This window comes from Pristis pectinata, chromosome 5, assembly GCF_009764475.1.
Source record: "Pristis pectinata isolate sPriPec2 chromosome 5, sPriPec2.1.pri, whole genome shotgun sequence".
NCBI classification, from domain to species: domain Eukaryota; kingdom Metazoa; phylum Chordata; class Chondrichthyes; order Rhinopristiformes; family Pristidae; genus Pristis; species Pristis pectinata.
Window position 1 is genome coordinate 23,035,147 of NC_067409.1, and position 20,871 is coordinate 23,056,017.

A 20,871-nucleotide genomic window follows, 5' to 3' on the forward strand; every position below is an offset into this window, starting at 1 on the left:
GAAATTAAATTATGGTTGGTGATAATTATACTTTAAAAAAGAAATCACTTAATGCCACCACATCCTCTCGAATCTGAAACAGATACCAAGCTATCCAGTGGTTCCAAGCAATAAGATCTAGACAATATTCAGACTTGGGTTCTTGTGGTAAATAACATTTGTATCACAGAAGTGCCAGGCTGTGATCATGTCCAGCAAGAGAGTGTCTGAGCAAAAACATTTAACATTCAATGGCACTATCATTGCTGAGTTCCTGACTATCGGTGTCCTGGGACTCAATATGCCTACAACTTACTAAGAAATTTTCAAAAGCATCTCCTGAACCTATGAACTCAAGCACCAAGAACTACATAGACAGGGGACATACAGAAACACTAACACACCCGTATTCTCCTCAAGTCATACACAATGATAGTGTTATACAGCACAGAAACAGGCCCTTTGGCCCAACTTGTCCATGCTGACCAATTTGTCTATCTAAACTAGTCTCATTTGCTTGTGTTTAGCCCATATCCCTCTAAATCTTTCCTATCCATGTACAGGTCTAAGTACATGGATAGGAAAGATTTAGAGGGAAATAGAGGGATATGATCCTTGTTTGTCTCTTACTTGTGTCTGATTGTGTCTCTTGTATTGCACTAAGGTCTTGTTTTTGCACAGTCTTTTTCTCTCTCTTCATTTTCTTGTATAATTTAAGTATAATTTATATTCTGTGTGTTGTCTGTACCTATGTGCCTGTGATGTTGCTGTAAGTAAGTGTTTCATTGTACTTGTGCACAAGACAACAAACTCAATGTGACTTGACTACTGCCACTGGAGAAAAAGTGCCCCGAAGTACATAAAAGGCCACATCCTTCCTGTACTTACCTCAGGAAGAGGTACATTGACTTTGCCAGATTGACAACAGCCATCCAGGTACAGCACAGTTCAGCTACTTGCTCACAAACCCCTTTCCTTGCCTCTTTAGTGACACTTTATCCTTTTAGCATTTCTCTGCTCATGCTGTGCTTGCAAGAACTGTTAACATTTTCTATTTAATTGGTCACCTTCCCTTTAATATCAGAGCACTTGCTCTTTGGAGTTATAACCTCCCAGGACTCCTTGTGTCTCTACATAGTCACTGTGCAAGACAAGAGCAGTTTATGGAACTTAATTCAGTTGTATGCATTCAGTGGATTCATGGCATCTGTCAAGCCCTTTGCCCTACTCTGGCCTTTGCAGTGTAGTTCAGGTCATACTTGCACCCTTCATGGCATGGGTCCAAGCAATAGGGTGTGCAGTATAGAAACAGGCCCTTCAGCCCAACATGTCCACAAAAACCTTTTTGCCCATCTATACTAATCCCATTTGTCCGCATTAGGTCCATATCCTTCTATGCATTACCTATTTAAGTCCCTGTCCAAATGTTTCTTCAATATAGTGATTGTACCTGACTCCACCACCTCCTCTGGCAACGAGTTCCAGATATCAACCACTCTCTGTGTTAGAAACATTCCCCTCAGATCTCCAAAGTTTTCAAAATGCAGGTGTAAAATGCATGTCTAAAGACTGGTCCTATTCCAATGCCGACAAGTCTAGTTTGGGAGTAACCTATTGATAAGTGTGTTGCTCTTTGTTTTTGGATTACATGTAAAGATGGGCATTGTGTCAACAGCTAGCCACAGCACCTTCTTTATTCCTCTTGGATGCTGACATCTCTGGTGCCAGTTCACAAGTAACTCTTGTCATTAGCAACACACACAAAAGGCTGGAGGAACTCAGATATTGTTATAAAAAGAGCATCTCAGTTGAAAATAGATTCCTGAACTACTGATCCTATGTTACATGTAGAATGCATTTCAGCAGAGACAATGGATTACATGGCATTGTATAGAACTTACAGCATTAAAATGGACCAGTTGGCCCATTATGGTTAACGTTGGTACTTAAACTTGCTGTGAGCCTTCTCCAGCAATGCCCATCCTCCCCCCTCCCCACTCCTACCCCACCCCGCCTTAAATTTAGCCTTTCCTCTGGATTAGCCATTTCAGTGAAACCTATTTCTTTGTCGTCCAGGACTTTATCTTATGTCAGCTATTATAAAACAGGAAAATGCATTAATTTTGAGGTTTTCAAGGTTTGAAATCAAGGTTTTCAAATTGATCCAAATTTAAGGCAAGAAGATAAAATTACAGTAGCAAGCATCAGTTTTTTAATTATATTACTCAATGTGTTTTGATCAGCCAGATTTGCAACCATACCCTTAGGAAATGGAAAAGACTATTAATGACCAGAGTTGAGGAAACACAAGAGATTCTGCAGATGCTGAAAATCTGGAGCAACACACACACACAATGCTGGAGAAGCTCAATAAGTCAGGCAGCATCCATGGAGGGAAAATGTTTCTTTGGGTCAAGACCCTTCATCCGGTCTGGAAAGGAAGAGGGTAGAAGCCAGAATAAAAAGGTAAGTGGAGGGGGAGGAGCAGGAGCTGGCAGGTGATAGGTGAGTCCAGGTGAGAGAGGGAAGGTAGGTGGGTGGGGGAGGGGGGATGAAAGGGAGTGATGTAAGAAGCTGAGAAGTGATAGGTGGAAGAGGTAAAGAGATGAAGAAGAAGGAATCAGGTAGGAGAGGGCAGTGGACCATGGAATAAAGGCAAGGAGGTGGGGAATAGGAGGGAGGTGATGGGCAGGTCATGAGGGGAAAGAGAAGTTGGGGGGGCCACAGGAATGAGGGAAAACAAAGACGGGAGGGGGAAGGAGGGGAAATTCTCTTCTGCCACCATTAATGCAGCCCTCACCCGCATCCCCTCCATTTCCCGCATGTCTGTCCTCACCTTATGCCCCCACCAATTTAACAGGGACAAAGTTCCCCTTGTCCTCACCTACCACCACACAAGCCTCCACATCCATCACGTCATTCTCCGCAACTTCTGCCACCTCAAACAGGATCCCACCACCAGGCGCATCTGCCCTTCCCCGCTCTCTGCTTTCTACAGGGATCGTTCTCTCCACGACTCCCTTGTCCACTCATCCCTCCCTACTAATCACCCTCCCAGCACTTACCCCTGCAACCATGCAAAGTGCTATACCTGTCCCTACACCTCCTCCCCACCACCATTCAGGATCCCAGACAATTCTTCCAGGTGAGGCACCGCTTCACCTGTGAATAGACAATAGGAGCAGAAGTAGACCATTCGGCCCTTCGAGTCTGCACCGCCATTTTGAGATCATGGCTGATCCTCAACAATCAATATCCTGTTCCTGCCTTGTCCCCATATCCCTTGATTCCCCTATCTATAAGAAACCTATCTAGCTCCTTCTTGAAAGTGCCCAGAGAATTGGCCTCCGCTGCCCTCTGAGGCAGTGCATTCCACAAATTCACAACCCTCTGGGAAAAGAAGTTTTTCCTCACCTCTGTCCTAAATGGCCTAGCCCTTATTCTTAAATCATGCCCCCTGGTCCTGGACTTCCCCAACATCTGGAACATATTTCCTGTCTCTATCCTGTCCAATCCCTTAATAATCCTGTACGTTTCAATCAGATCCCCTCTCAATCTTCTCAATTCCAACGTGTACAATCCCAGTCTCTCCAACCTCTCAGCATGAGACAGTCCCGACATCCCGGAATTAATCTCATAAACCTACGCTGCACGCCCTCTATAGCCAGGATATCCTTCCTTAACCCTGGAGACCAAAACTGTACACAATACTCCAGGAGTGGTCTCACCAGGGCCCTGTACAAATGCAAAAGAATCTCTTTGCTTTTGTACTCAATTCCCCTTGTAATACAGGCCAACATTCCATTAGCCTTCATCACTGCCTGCTGCACTTGCTCATTCACTTTCAGTGACTGATGAACAAGGACTCCTAGATCCCTTTGTATTTCCCCCTTACCTAACTCCACACCATTCAGATAATAATCCGCCTTCCTGTTCCTGCTCCCAGAGTGGATAACCTCACACTTATCCACATTAAACTTCATCTGCCAAGTATCTGCCCACTTACCCAACCTATCCAAATCACCTTGAATTCTCCTAACTTCCTCTTCACATGTCGCACTGCCACCCAACTTTGTATCATCAGCAAACTTGCTAATGTTATTCACAATGCCTTCATCTAAATCATCGACATTTATTGTAGCCAGTGCTCCCGGTGCGGCCTCCTCTATATCGGTGAAATCCGACGCAAATTGGGTGACCGCTTTGTTGAGCACATTTGTTCCATCCACCACAAAAGCCAGGATCTCCCGGTGGCCAGCCATGTCAATTCCACATCCCACTCCCATACCGACATGTCTATCCACGGCTTCCTCTACTGCCACGTTGGGCTCAGATGCAGGTTGGAGGAACAACCCCTCATATTGCGCCTTGGTAGTCTCTAACCTGATGGCATCAACATCAATTTCTCTAACTTCTAGTAACCACTCCTCTCTGTTTCCTCTTTTCCCCCTTCCTCCCTCATTCCTGTGGCCCACTAACCCTTTCTCCTTCCCTTCTCCCTTCCTCATGACCTGCCCATCACCTCCCTCCTATTCCCCACCTCTTTCTCTTTATTCCATGGTCCACTGCCCTCTCCTGGATTCCTTCTTCTTCATCTCTTTACCTCTTCCACCTATCACCTCCCTGCTTCTTACCTCATTCCATTTCATCCCCACTCCCCCATATGACTACCTTCCCTCTCTCACCTGGACTCACCTATCACCTGCTAGTTCGTGTTCCTCCCACTCCCCTTACCTTTTTATTCTGGCTTCTGCCCTCTTCTTTTCCAGTCCTGATGAAGGGTCTTGACCCGAAGAAATGTTGACTGTTTATCTTCCTCCACAGATGCTGCCCGACCTGCTGAGTTCCTCCAGCATTGTGTGTGTGTTGCTCCAGATTCCAGCATCTGCAGAATCTCTTGTGTTTCCTCAACTCTGGACATTAATAGTCTTTTCCATTTTGTAAGTGTTTGGTTGCAAATCTGGCTGATCAAAACACATTGATTAATATAATTAAAAAACTGATGCTTGCTGCTGTAATTTTACCCATTTGCATTAAATTTGGATCGATTTGAAAACCTTGATTTCAACTCTTGAAAACCTCAAAATTAATGCATTTTCCTGTTTGCCTCCTGAGCTGCCACTTTTATAATAGCTAACATAAGATAAAGTCCTGGACGACAAAGAAATAGGTTGCACTGAAATGGCTAATTCAGAGGAAAGAGTAAATTTAAGGGGGGGGGGGGGGACAGTGGGGAGGGGGGAGGATGGGCTTTGGTCGGCTCACACCAAGCTTAAGTACCAACATTAACCATGATGGGCTAACTGGTCCACTTTGGTGCTGTAGAATGCCATGTAATCCATTGTCTCTGCTGAAACACATTCTACATACAACATAGAATCAGTAGTTCAAGAGGCTATTTTCAATTGAGATGGTCTTTTTATTACAATATGATCTTCACTTTAATCATAGGGCAGTATAAGGTTATATCCTGTAATGCACAAAGCAAGAATTCTCCCATTGCCAGAGTTTAAACAAATTATTTCCTCTCGTGCAGGGCCATATAAATATTGAAACCTTGCAAAGAATTTGAACTGAGCCTTTATAATAGCACAGCTGAAGGATGTGTGGACAAGGGGTAACCTATTTTGTGTGAGCTGGATCCTCGGACTTTTTCTTTGAAGTGACAATGGTGCAGGAAGACATGTAATGAATCAGGGTTGCAAACATTTTCAATGGAAAAAAAAAGATTGTGGAAATCTGAGGAAGGGAGCTATGAAAGTATGCCTTCTAAAATCTAAAGCAGAGATGCAGGGTATTCAACATTTTCTATGGAGTTGGAGGATGTTCATGTGCAGCATTAACGCCAACATAGACAAGTGGGCTGAATGGCCTCTAGCGTGTACCATACATTCTATGTAACGACAGTCTTCTTAAAACCGCTGCTGCTATGAGATAGTAATAGCAATCGTAGGCAGATCTGCTGTAAAACTGGATGTAGTCTCTGTGTTAACATCATTGTTGAGTTTTTTTACCTGGGGAGATCATTTGAGTTCTGATGATGGGTCATTAACCTGAAGTGTTAACTCTGTTTCTCTCTCCACAGGTACTGGCTGGTCTGCTGAGTATTTCCAACACTTTCTGTTTTTATCATATTATCCTACTCGATTGGCAGAAAACAGGTAGTTGGAGTGTGACTACAAAAGTGCAAACGTTACCTTATCGCCAAGGTAACCTACTATGATTCTTGCCGGCTCCACCTCTATTGAGTTTGTGATGGTCACCGCCATGTCAGGTGATATCTGACTCACCAGCTTGCCCTTAACAATTTTTTACTAATTGCTTTGTGGTCTCTGCTTCATGCCCCTGATAGTATTTGGCTGGGTCCATGTTCCACAGCTTCACAATACATGCATGTGGAGAAAGTGTGATGAAGGAAGGTATTTGATGAAGCCAGAATTGTGCATTACCCTGGAGAAAGGCAGCTTTACACTGATCATACATGTGAGGAAGTTGATAGAAAATGCTGAAACACATCGATGTTAAATATTTCCTGAGGGAACTCTTTAGCTTTCCTTTCCATCCCATCAGTGACTAACATGGCAAGGAAGAGGGACTGTCAATCAGCAGGACAATACACACCATGGCTTTACAACAATTGGATGAGACAGCTTACTGCTCCTTCACTGGAGTTGCTCAGCTTTTGAAAATTAATTGTGAGGACTTCTTTGAGTGGGCATTTACTCCATTTCACTGGGTGCGGCTGACAGGTCATAGTTGGTAAAAGGCTTAGCAATGCCATAAATTATTGCTTCAAACAATCCCAGTCAACCTTTGATTTAAGCATAATGCGAATGAAGGATGCTTAACAGAGGAATTTTTGAATTGGTTGCCAAAAAACACAGAAAACGGAACAACTGAAATATTAGCTTCAGTTTTGTGTTTACTCTGGAACAGCATGTGAACATTCTCTTGGGTGAAATAATGCAGGGTTTCATATAATAAGTGCTGTGGAAATGGAGCAATGCTTTCTAACTTAGCATGAGGAAAGGTGGAAGGAACCAGAAAATGTTCTTGCATTAATTTAGCTTCTTTTATAACAAAATAAATACTTCTTGAAGACCAGATACAGTTGCACTGTAGAGAATGAATGTGACTGGAACAAGACCCAAAAGCAGATAAGGCTTGGATTGACCTTCCCTTCAGTAATAATTTCCATGGAGTAATAATTCCCTTCAGTAATAATTTCCTGACACTCACACATTGTGGACCTCTGTGCATTAGCAATGGAACACAGAAGTCTAAGGCCAGCTAAAGGTGAGGTGCTGGTGCATCTAACGTCTCGCTCTGAACATTGGCGTACTTAGGAGAGGGGCCAGGTGTACTTCACTGATCCACCGTGTCCAGAACAGGTCACTGTGCGTGGGCAGGCAATGGGAGCCCTGAGTTCAGGAGATGGTATGAATCCAGGACAATCAAGACCTTTGAGAAATATGTTTTATAAGAGAGTCGGCCACATGAGGAGAGATTTAGTATCTCTAGAGTTAAGAATGATAGGTAACCTCATTGAAAATACAAAATACATATAGAGTTTGATACAGTAGATGCAGGAAAGATGGTTCACCTGGTTGAGATGTCTGGAACTAGGTTGGCCAATTCAGACTGAAATGAGGGGAAACTTCTTCACTCAGATGGTGGTGAATCTTTGGAACTTTCAACACCAGAAGGCTGTAGGGACTCGGTCATTGATTACACTCAAAACAGAAATCTACTTAAGGATATTTTGGGAAGGATATTATTTAGCTGGAAGCATTTCAAAAAAGGATTGGAGATTGAAAGGGAACTTAATTGAAACATATAAGTTTCTGAGGGGTCTTCATAGGATGGATGTGGAAAATATGTTTCCTCAGTATGAGAATCTAAATTGAGAGATTACTCATTTAGGACAGAGTTGTGACATTGTTTTTCTCTCTCAGAGAATTATGAGTTTGTAATTCTCTCCTTCAAAGGATTGTTTGAATACTGGTCATCAAAGACCCCCATCATCTGGGCCATGCCATCTTCTTGCAGCTACTATCGGGCAGGAGGTACAGAAGCCTGAAGTCCCACACCACCAGGTTCAAGAACTGCTCCTTCCCTTCAACCATTCGATTCTTGAACCAAACTGCACAGCCCTAATCACTACCTCAGTACAGCAACATTATGACCACTTTGACCACTTTGCACTACAATGGACTTTTTTTTGTTCTAATTGTGTTCTTTCATGTATAATTTTGTATAATTTATGTTTAATTTATGTTTTTCTTGTGAATATTGTGTCTCTAATGCTATGTGCTTGTGATGCTACTGCAAGTTAAGTTTTTCATTGCACCTGTGCATATGACAATAAACTTGACTTTTACTTTTACTTTGCTGTTTCTCTTCCCACAGATGCAGCTTGACCTGCTGAGTATTTCCAGCATTTTCTGTTTTTGTTTAAAATTTCCAGCATCTGAAGGTTTTTTTGATTTTCACTTACAAGGTAGATAGATTTTTTATAAGCCAGAGGGTGAAAGGATACAATGGGTATACAGGAATGGAGAGATTAGATTACCAATCAGATCAGACATGGTGCAGAGTAGGTTCGATGGGCTGAGTGGTCCACTCCTGCTCCTAATTGTGTGTTTTATATAATAGATTTATGGATATGGGAGGAATCATGGAATATGGGCAGGGAAGTGGTGATTGAGGTAAAGTATTACCCATGATCATATTAAATGGTGGAGCAGACTTGAGGGGTCAAATGATCAACTCCAGCTTCTGTTTCTTCTGCTGTCATTGAATGGATTACTGGGGATAGTGTCCCTGCTTTTATTTCCAATGGTTACAGGGTAGATTTTATGCCCAGACAAAGAACAGTACCTTGGTGGATGTGCTTTGCAAAGCTGCAGTTTGATTATGTGCTTCATTTAGATCAACAGACCCTCTCAATGATTGACCTTGGCAGACTTGTCATCCACCATGGAGCTCCCATGCACTCAATTCTCCTCCCACATTGTAAAAATTAAGCACAATAACTCTCTCAATAGATGCTGCTTGACCTTATGAGTGCTTCCAATATTTTCCATCTGTAATACAATTTTTACATTATTTAATGGCACAACAATTTTCCTCAACATTTATTGCAGAAGTGTTTATCCCCAGTGCAGACACTTTGGTGTGGTGCCATAATCAGGCACATAAGGGAACACAGACAAACAGGCAAGGGGAACAGTAAGTTCTGTACTATAGTCAAATCCTGGGCTGGAAATCGATTGGATCCTGCAGAGGCATGTTGACGGGTTGCAACATGATTCTCCAACCACCACTTTGGATGAGAGCCTACCACCGATGTCATGAACTGTGAAATCACTGACATGAGGGTAAGGCTGTAACTAGGCTCACTGCACCAGAGCTGAAAGCATAAATGAAAACCAGAGAGGTCGCTACAAGATGAACACTTCAACTCTTGATCTCCCAATTTACCTCGTTGTAATCCTTGGACTTTATTTGGCTACTGCACCTTCTCTGTAACTACAACACTATATTCTGCATTCTGTTTTCTTTTTCTTTTCGCTACCTCTAAGAAGTTAAGAAGCTGGAACTCGAGGGCAGTAATTTCCAGATTACTCCCAATGCCACGTGCTAACAAGGTCAGAAATAGAAGGACAGGCCAGATGAATTTGTGGCTGAGGAGCTGGTGCAGGGGGCAGGGATTCAGGTTCTTGGACCACTGGGATTTCTTCTGAAGTAGAGGCGACCTGTACAAGAGGGACAGGTTGCACTTGAACCAGAGAGGGACAAATATCCTTGCAAGGAAATTTGCTAATGCTACACAGGAGGGTTTAAACTAGATTGGCAGGGGGTTGGGACTCTGAGCAAGAGCAAGGCATAGGATAAAGCAGTAGCCAGCAAGAGCAAGGTTAGTAATCAGGATAGCCAGGGGGACAGTAAAGGAAGGGAAAGGAATACTCAGTTAAACTGCATTTATTTCAATGCACGAGGTTTAACAGGTAAGGCGGCCAAACTCTGAGGACTAGGATGTTATAGCCATAACAGAAACATGGCTGAGAAAAGGGCAGGTAGGACTAGCAGCTCAATATTCCAGGATACAGATGCTACAGGTATGATACAGGTACAGGTAAGCGAGAAGGGAGTGTTGCCTTTTTGATAAGGGAGGACATAACAGCAGTACTTAGAGAGGACATCCAGTTGTATTAGTGGGAGATTTTAAATGGTATTGATTGGGCCACCCAGAGTGCTAAGGGACTGGATGGGATGGAATTTGTGAAATGTGTCCAGGAAAGTTTCCTGAGTCAATATGTAGAGGGCCCTACTCAGGAGGGTGCAATGCTGGATCTTCTCTTAAGTAACGAGGTAGGGCAAGTAACTGAAGTGCCAGTCAGGGAGAACTTTGGCTCTTGTGACCATAATTCTATTAGTTTTAAGATAGTGATGGAAAAGGATAGGACAGGTCCACAGGTTAGGGTCCTAAACTGGAGCAGAGCTAATTTTAGGGGAATTAGGCAGGATCTAGCAGATGTCCATTGAGTGAGTCTGTTTGAGGGGAAAGGAATGAATGACAAGTGGGAGGCTATTAAGAGTATGATATCAAGAGTCCAGGAGCAGCATGTTCCTGTTAGGGTGAAGGGTAAACCTGGCAAGTTTAGGGAACCCTGGCTGATAAGAGGTATTGAGGCAATGGTCAAGAGAAGGAAGGAAGCATACATTGGGTTTAGGAGGCCGGGGATGAGTGAATCCCTTGATAACTATAAAAAGATTAAGAATACTCTTAAGAGTGAAATCAAGAGGGCAAAGAGAGGGTTTGAATTGAATCTGGCAGGTAGGGTTAAGGAAAATCCTGAGAGGTTCTATAGCTATGTTAAGAGTAAAAGGGTGGCCAGGGAGACAGTAGGTCCCCTTAGAGATCAGCAGGGCTGCCTATGTCTCAGGCTGCAGGAGATGGGTGGGATTTTTAATGAATATTCCTCCTCGGTGTTTACTGAGGAGAAAATAATGGTTGCTCAAAAGACAAGAGAAACAAATCGAGATATTTTGGAGGACATTTGTATTACCAGGGAGGAGGTATTTGCAGCCTTACAGTGCATTGAGGTGGTTAAATCCTCAGGGCCTGACTGAGGGCATCTCAGACTTTGTGGGAGGCTAGAGCAGAAATTATGGAGGCCCTTGCAGAGATATTTGCTTCAGCGTTAGCCACTGGTAAAGTTCCTGAAGACTAGAAGGTGGCTAATGTCGTTCCATTGTTTAAGAAAGGTAGCAAGGACAAGCCAGGGAACTACAGGCCAGTCAGCCTGACATCAGTAATGGGGAAGTTACTGGAGGGAATTTTGAGGGACAGGATCTACCAACATTTGGATAAACAGAGTCTGATGGAGGAGTCAGCATGGCTTTGTGCGTGGCAAGTCACGCTTGACGAATCTTTTAGAGTTATTTGAAGAGGTAACCAAAATGGTAGAATAGGGTAGGGCAGTGGATGTTGTCTATTTGGACTTTAGCAATGCCTTCAACAATATCCTGCATGGTAGGCTGGTCTGGAAGGTTAGGTCCCATGGAATTCAGGGAGAACTAGTTAGGTGGATTCAAAATTGGCTTGAAGGTCAGAAGCAGAGGGTGGTGGTTGAAGGTTGTTTCCTGGAATGGAGACTGGTGACTAGTGGTGTGCTGGGGGGGGGGAGTTGGTGTTGGAACCCTTGTTATTCATTATTTATATAAATGATTTGGATGCGAATGCACAAGGCTTGATCAGTAAGTTTGTGGATGACGCAAAATTAGGAGGTGTTGCTGATAGTGAAGAAGGTTATTGTAGATTACAGGGGGATCTTGATCAGTTCGGGAAGTTAGAGGAGTGGTAAATGGATGTCAATACAGGTAAGTGTGAGGTGATGCATTCTGGAAAGTCAAATTAGCATAGGATTTATGCTATGAATGTTAGGGCACTAGGGAGTGTAATGGAACAGAGGGACAGAGGAGTACATGTGCATAGTTCGTTGAAAGCGGCATCACAGGTAGACAGGGTGGTGAAAAAGACATTTAGCACACTAGCCTTCAGTCAGGGCATTTAGTATAGGAGTTGGGCAATTGTGTTGCAGTTGTATAAATCACTTGTGAGGCTGCACCTGGAGTACAATGTACAGTATTGGTCGCCCTGTTACCGGAAAGATGTGGTTAAACTGGAAAGAGTACAGAAAAGATTTACAAGGATGTTGCCAGGATTAGAAGGCCTGAATTACAGGGAGAGGTTGGCCAGGCCAGGTCTTTATTCCTTTGAACATAGAAGAATGAGGAGCAACCATATAGAAATGTTTAAAGTTATGAGAGGCATAGACAAGGTGGACATTAACAGTCTTTTCCCCAGAGTAGGGGAGTCCAAAACCAGGGGGCATGGATTTAGGGTGAGATTTAAAAGGGATCTGAGAGGCAACTTTTTCACGCAGAGGGTAGTGAGTATGTGGAACGAGCTGCCAGAGGAAGTGGTTGAGGCAGGTACAATAGTTTCATTTAAGAAGCACTTGGATAGGTACACGGAGGGGCAGAGCTGAGAGGGATATGGGCTGAACGCAGGAAATTGGGACTAGCTGGGTGGGCACTGTGGTCAGCATGGACTCGTTGGGCCAAGGGGCTTGTATCCGAGTTGTATTGTTCCATGACTCTTTGACTCTATGACCTCCATGTACTCACATACGGCATGATCTGTCTGGATGACACGCAAAACAATCACTGCATCTCAGTACATGTGATAATAACCAATACCAATGCCAATCAACCCCAGAGCTGAATCTGGACCTGAATCTCCAGTGGAACCTTGTGCAGGTTGGTAGGGAGAGGGCCTGGGGGTTGGTGGGTGAGGACAGGGGAGTCTAGGGGTATGGAGAGAGAACAGGAAAGTGACGTTGAGGCCAAGCTTGGATAAGCTATGATCTAGAGAGTCAGACATCTATGATCAGTGATCGGGACGGGGGTGTGGCCCATGATGATGTGGGTTCAGTGAGGCCCTGGCCTGTGACTGGTAATCAGAGGGATTTGGGTTCAGTTAGAATGGGCCTTGCTATCAGAGATGTTGTTGTGAGTCTGGGACCTGTTTTATGTGATCAGGTAATAGGGAGTCAATTGGGCGATTCTGGGCCTTGTAATTAGGGACCACGAGGTGTGGAGTGTGATGGATGAGTATGGAGCCTACAATCAGTGATTGAGGGTGTGACTGTGGGTGGGATGAAGGTTGAATGATGTAATCAGGGTCTAGAGGTCAAGACATTAATGCTGGGAGTTGAGATCAGTGATTGGGAACTGGAGGCCAACAGACTGGTGGGAGGGGTTGTTCAGATGAAGATTGTGAGATTGGGGAGGGGCAGGGTGTGTCGTGACAGAAGTACTGGTCAGTACCCTTGGGTGGTGGAGATTAGAGGAAGGAGACCAGATAATTTGTTGTATTAAAGAGACCTTACAATTGAAGTGTACAGTGCTACCAAAGCTAGTTGGACTGAAAATGCCCAATGACAGATGCACTTCAGGACAACATGTACTTATTTTTCCTGGCTGCATGCTAAACCAGGTCTGTAAGGTGAATGACATCATCATGTGCACATCTGATACAGAACATGACAATCTTGACAGAACTTACCTCTGGAGTGGAACGAAATGGCCTGGAGATCATTCCAAGAAAATTAGATTATCATAAGCGTAGAGCTGAACAAAATAGCACCAAGTAATCACATTTCTAGGCACTCTATGTTCTCTGTATACCTCCAAAAGCAAAATTGACACACCTTGTGGCTCCTTATCTGAAATGAGAATAGTGTTTCTTCAGCACCTTTTATATTTTGGAACATTCCAAACCAGGCTCTTTTTTTGGAAATTGAGCAACAGATCGAATAAGGTTGTAAATTTGCCATAAACATGGCTCCACACAGAGGTGTGAGACATCAAGTTCTCAAGTTCAAATTCAAGTTTACATACATACACAGGGTATAAATGCCATGAAAATTAGCATTTTGCAGCAGCAACACAGTACATTACAAACATAAATTAACATAAATTTAATTAACATAAATTATACATAACTTATGTGTGCACAGAAATAAACAACAAAATAAACATAATGACACTAGTGCAAGTTAAGAGAGAGAAAAAAAAAGCACAGTCCGAGGTAGTGTTTTGGGTCGGTTGAAGAACCTGATGGCAGTGGGGAAGAAGCTGTTGTTAACCTTGAGGTGTGGGTCTGCAGGTTCCTGTCAGCAGCATCGAGAAGAGGGCATGACCCGGATGGTGGGGGTCTCTGATGATGGATGTCGCCTTCCTGTGAAATCACCTCTTGTTGATGTCCTTGATGGTGGAGAAAGCTGTGCCCATGATGGAATTGGCTGAGTCCAAGACAATACCAACTTAAAAATTCAGCAAGGGAAGCTGGGAGCTTTAAGGCTGGGCTGAAGTTGAACTCAGTCCTCATTCCAGCAACTTGGGTGAGCCTGTCACACTCCCAGAAACAGGGTGCTCATCTCCAATCACGAATCCTGAGCTGCCATCCTTGCATCCACACCAAGAAAACCAGAGCAAGTATTAGGTCTCTCATTAGCAGGTGGCAAGGCGGTGACTGGGTTGTTTTGGGAATCAACGCCAAAGGGGAGAAAATAAATTGAGGTTCAAGCTCTCCACACAGCTTGCAGGAGAAATGGCACCAGGATCTATCAGGAGTTTGAGAAAATCAAGCATGGCAGGAAGATAGGAAGGCAATTGGTTGGTTGACGTCAACACAACGGATGGAACTGATTGGCCCCTGGATGTTACAAGGAGCATGTCATTAGCCATATCATTTTCAAGAGTTCAGACTTACAACATATGCAATGATTGGGGCATTCTCAGTCCAATGAGCTTTTATAGTGCTGCATACTTCAGTTTTAAAAGAGTCTCCCTGAGCAGAAAACCAGCCTCAGCAAAGTCTCCTTTAAAACATCAAATTATCTGGTCTCCTTCCCCTAATCAGCATCCCAGGGTACTGACCCTCACAGTGCTATTTCAACATTAACCAATTGAAACACAATCTGTCAACATTAAGTAATTGAAACTCAGTCACTGTTACCTCTAGTTAAGTTCTGGCGCTCCCATCTCATGCCATAATCACCCCTACATTGTTCATGTTTCTTCCAAGTACTTCTGAGGTATCTCACTGTGTGAAGACCGATGAGATTTTTAAAATTATTTCTGAAGCACAAACAAGCACTGGAAAGCAAAATTCAGCCAATCAAAATAGCTCCTTGTGATATGAATTTTTATCCTGTATTCACTTATTTAACCAAGTTAGATCTAACTGCATTGTTTATCAAAAAATATATATCATTTTACCTGTGTTATTTTAATGAAATAGTTACTTTCTACAGGTGACATTTCTGCTTCTTAGCAGCACAGATTTCACTTAGTGCCTAGGACATTTTTATCATTAGTGTCTGTATCTACCATTCCCTTTTTCCAGACTTTTTTGGGGGTACAGCCTTTAGCTTGGAGCTGCCTCTACCTAACCGAGTTTGACAAAAGCATGACTACATTTTGCAGTGCACCAGGTTAACAAAATGGAAATTGGCTTTAGAGCAACCCACACAATGGAGGGGAGAGGAAGAGAAAAATATGATTCACTCAGGAAGATATTGAGGTCCTGGTGCAGGAGATAGAGGGCTGGAGGAATGACCTGTGTGTCAAGGTGGGGGCCAGGAGCCCTCCAGATCTGCCATTAGAAGAGCCTGGCAGAAGGTGTATGGCGCATGTTGGCCAGAAGTAAGCATCCCCAAACCATGGAACAATGTCAAAAGTCATTTCATGACCTTATTTTGTGAATCAAGGTGAAATACTGCTGACAGAGGGTTATCATATCACTAAGTGAATTACATGGTATTGGTTTATTATTGTCACTTGTACTGAGGTACAGTGAAAAACTTGTCTTGCATACCATTCGTACAGATCAGTTCATTACACAGTACAGGGTAAAAACAATAACAGAGTACAGAGTAAAGTGTCATAGCTACAGGGAAGTGCATTGCAGGTAGACAATAAGGTGCAAGGTCAAACAAGGTAGATTGTGAGGTCAAGAGTTTAGCTCATTGTATAAGGGAACTGTTCAATAGTCTTATCACAGTGGGGTAGAAGCTGTCCTTAAGTCTGGTGGTACGTGCCCTCCGGCTCCTGTATTCTACCCGATGGAAGAGGACAGAAGAGAGAATGTCCTGGGTGGGTGGGGTCTTTGATTATTCTGGCTGCTTCACCAAGGCTGCGAGAGGTATAAATAGAGTCCATGGAGGGGAGGTTGGTTTCCGTGATGCTCTGGGCTGTGTCCACAGCTCTCTGCAGTTTCTTGCGGTCCTGGGCAGAGCAGTTGCCATACCAAGCTGTGATGCATCCAGATAGAATGTTTTCTATGGTGCATCGATAAAAGGTGGTGAGTGTCAAAGGGGACATACCAAATTTGTTTAGCCTCCTGAGGAAGTCGAAGCGCTGGTGAGCTTTCTTGGCTGTGGCATCTCCGTGGTTGGACTATGCTTCAGTTTTTATGGCATTGGTAAGACCACACCTGGAGTACTGGGTATTGTACTGGTCTCCTTATTAAAGGAAGGATGTCAATAGTTTGGAAGCATTTCAAAGAAGGGTGACGGAAATGGAAGTGTTTTTTTATGCGGAAGGCTGGAATTATACCCACTGAAGTTTAGAAGAATAGAGGGACCTTGTTTGAAATGTACAAAATCCTAAGAGGTTCTGACAGGGTAAATGTAGAGAGGATGTTTCCCCTTGAGGAAGAATATAGAATGTAAGGCTTGGTCCATTTAAGTCAAAGTTGAGGCATTTCTTTATCTTTTTGACATTTATGAGTCTTTGAATTTGCTTCCTGAAAGAACAATGGAAGTAAAGCCTTCGAATATTTTTGGGGCAAAGTGAAGTAGATATTTGAAAATAACAAGAGCGTGAACGGTTGCCAGGGGTAGTGTGGAGTGCAGAGTTGAGGTTACAGTCAGGTGACTCATCTTGTAAAATGGTTGAGTTTGAAGGATAAGCTCGAAGCTCATCAAGCTTGAAGGATAAGTGGCTACTCCTGCTCCTAATCTGTACGTTCTTTCATACCGATACTTACATACTGTTACTCTATCCACAATCTAACGCACAACCCCTCTCCTTCACCACACTCCCACCCTCACACAGAGGACAAGGTCTCCAAAAGGACAATAGTGAAGATGCAACTCAATGTCTTCCATCAGAGTTTAGGCAAAAACAGCAGGAAATAGAAGATAAGCCTCTTGCAATGATAGGGAGGGCCTTTCTGAGTGCAGCACCTGACCTCAATAGAGGAGACATTTGGAAGAAGCATGGATTTCTTTGGGAGAGTCAATATGGCTTTGTGCAGGTAGTGTCATGTCCTTCAACCCTGATTACGTTTATTGAGTAGGTGACTAAGATGATTAATGAGAGATAGTCAACAAGGCTTTGTGCAGGGATGTCACGTCTCACAAGTTTGATTGAATCTCTTGAGGAAGCAATGGAGACGGTTGATGAGGGAAGGGCAGTGAATGTGGTCCACATGGACTGTAGTAAAGCATTAACAAGGTCCTTCATGGTAGACTGATCCAGAAGACTACACGTAAGGCACATGGGATGATGACAGTAAGGTGACTCGGTAGATTGGATTCAAAGTTGGCTTGGCCATAAAAGACGAAGGGTTGAGGTGGAGGGAAGTTCTTCTGACTGGAGGTCTGTGATCAGTAGTGTTCCACAAGGATCAGTGCTAGATCCTCTGTTGTTTGTGGCATAAATGAGTTGGACGAAGATGTAAGTAGGCTGATTAAGAACTTTGCAGATGACACAAAAACTAGTGAAGTTGTGGATAGTGAGGAAGGTTGTCAGTGGATTCAGCAGGATATAGACCAGTTGGAAATGTGGGCAGAGGAATGGCAGATGGAGTTTAATCCAGACAAGAATGAGGTGTTGCAGTTTGAGAAGTCAAATGCAAGAGGAATGTACACAGTAAATGGCAGGACTCTATGGAGCACTGATGCACAATGAGGATTTGGGGTGCAAGTCCAGAGCTCCCTGAAAGTGGCAACATAAGTGGAAAGGCTGCTAAAGATGCCATATGACAGGCTTGCCTTCATCAGTCAGGGCATTGAGTATAAAAGTAGCAAAGTCATGTTGCAGCTATATAAAACTTCAGTCAGGCCACAGTTGGAGTATTATGTGCAACTGGTATGGGAGCTCACGGAAGGAGACATAGGTGTATCTGCACACTCCCAGAGAGTGCAGGTAAGACCAACGACTGAGGAGCAGTCATGAAAAGGCCGGTGCCAATGTATCTCATGAGCTGTCAGGACTCCCTGACTGAATGCAGGAGTACGACAAGGAGCATGGAGGCGTCCATCTCCATGCCCTCACAGGAGGTTGTATGGAGCCAGGAGACCATGACCTCTGCTCTGGAATCATGCACACTTCTTTGCTGCAGGAAGTCATTCCTATTAACTTCAGCATACTTTGTGGATTTTGGAATGGGTCTGGAGCTAGCAAATTCCAAAGGTAACCCAAACAGGTCTCCCAAAGTCAGCAGAGTTTCCTTTTCAGTCACAAGCAAAATAACAAATCCTGTTCCGAGATGGACTGCCATAAACTTTGTAGCTTGTACACAAGAGATTCTGCAGATGCTGGAATCTGGAGCAACACTCACAAAATGCTGGAGGAACTCAGCAGGTCAGGCAGCATCTACGGAGGGAAATAAACACTGGACGTTTTGGGTCGAGACCCTTCATCAGGACTGGTGAAGATCCTGATGAAGGGTCCTGATGAAGGGTCGGCAACCCAAAATGTTGACTGTTTATTTCCCTCCATAGATGCTGCCTGACCTACTGAGTTCCTCCAGCATTTTGTGTGTGCAGCTTGTACCTTCAACCTCCAACTTCTGGCAGAGAGGGAGGAAATGGATGTAGTGCAGATATTGATTTTGTTAGGTGCACATCTGATGCAGAAAAGCATCTACCATCCTTTGCTGATTAGTGCTTTGAAGTGCCCAGTCCCATTTTACAATAGTTGCAACTTCACCAGGAAATAGTGAGTGCAACCTACAATAGGTTAAGTGGATTTTTGTGAGATTTATGCATGAAAAAAAAGAGGTGTGACATCTTGGCTAAAAGAATGTTTGTCTTGCCCCAGATCCTAGTTTGGTGGTCAGGACTTATTATGGAAGCAGAGCCACATTCTTGCTGGGGAAAACATTAAAGCCTGGGAATGTAGATTGCAACCAGAAATACCAGTTTGGTGGCCAGGAATCATGATGCAAGTGAGATTAGTAAGTATAATTTGCACCGAAACTAGAATGCTGGCACTGGAAAAGGTCCAAAATAGGAGAATGTTGTTAGAGTTGGATAATTGTAACTGTGAGGACAGATCGGAGAGGCTGGGGCTGTTTTCCTGGAAACAGAGTAGGCTGAGGGGAGACTTACATGAGTTTTATAAAATTGTGAGGGATCTAGAGATTAAATAGATCCCCTGAGATAAGGGTTCAAAAATCAAGGAGCATAACTTTAAAGTCCAAGGAAGAAAGAGTGAAAGGAACATAAGAAATAAGAGCAGGAGTAGGACATTTGGTCACTTGAGCTTTTTCAGTCTTTCGACAAGATCATGGCTGATCTTTTACCTCAATGCCACTTTCCTGTCCCTTTTCCATATCGCAGAAATCTATCAAAGTCAAATTTGAATGAAATCAATAGTTGAGTCACCGCAACTCTTGGGCAGAGGATTCCAAAAACTCACTACCCTCTGATTGAAGACATTTCTCCTCACTTCAGTCTTAAATGTCCCAGCTCTTATTTTGAGATTGAGACCCCTGATTCTAGACTTCTCAAGCAGGGGAATCATCCTCCCCATATCTATCCTCGTTAGGCCCTCTAACCATTTTGTATGTTTCAATGAAGTCACCTCTCATTCTTCTAAACCCTAGAAAATGGAGGCCTGGCATAGACTAGAAGGGCCAAATGGCCTGTTTTCTGTGCTGTAGTTTTCTATGGTAGTCTTCTATGGTCTATTCAATCTTTCTTCAAGTGACAGACCTGCCATTGCAGGAACCAGTCTGGTGAATCATTGGTATATTTCCTGTAAAGTAAGTATATCTTTGTTTGCACAAGATTGCACACAAGGCTCCAGATCTGGTTTCATGATGACCCTGTATAACTGCAGAAAGAAGGTAGGTAAGAAAAAGATTTTTTCACCTAGATGATTCAATTCAAGGGGTTTGGAACTCACTGCATGAACAGTGACAGAGGCAGAAACCCTCATCACACAAACAGGATGTGGAGTCGAGTAACCATGACCTGCAGAGGTAGAGATCATGTGCTGGAAGGTGAGATCAGGTTGACCAGTACAAACATGACAGGCCAAATGGCCTCCATCTGCAGTGTAAACTTTCTACAACTTTACAGTCCCATAAGTGATTTTTTTTAGACAACTGAGACAATGACTGAGACCTTTGACATAATTACCAGCCATCCTAAACTCACACTGTCAGTCAAGTTAACAGTCCTGCCTGTGGTTATACCTCAACATATCAGAAAGCAGCAGCATCGATAATGTCCCCCACTAACCACTCACTGGTTGCTGCTGAGTGCTGAGTAGAAAACGTAAATAAATTCGCTGGTTTGACCAGACTAAGATTAACTTCAGTTGGCTTGGCTTGCCCAGCTCAGGGTTAAGTAACAGAACTGTAGTTTGATTGTTCAGCCGTTGCAAACATAACTGCCTAGAAATTGCATTGTGTGGTGTTTTGAGTTAGCAATCATCAACTAGCAAATTCACCTTGATTGTGAAACCGCGCCGGAATTGCAGTCCACATTAGTAAAGCCTAATGTTTTGCCAGAGCCAGAC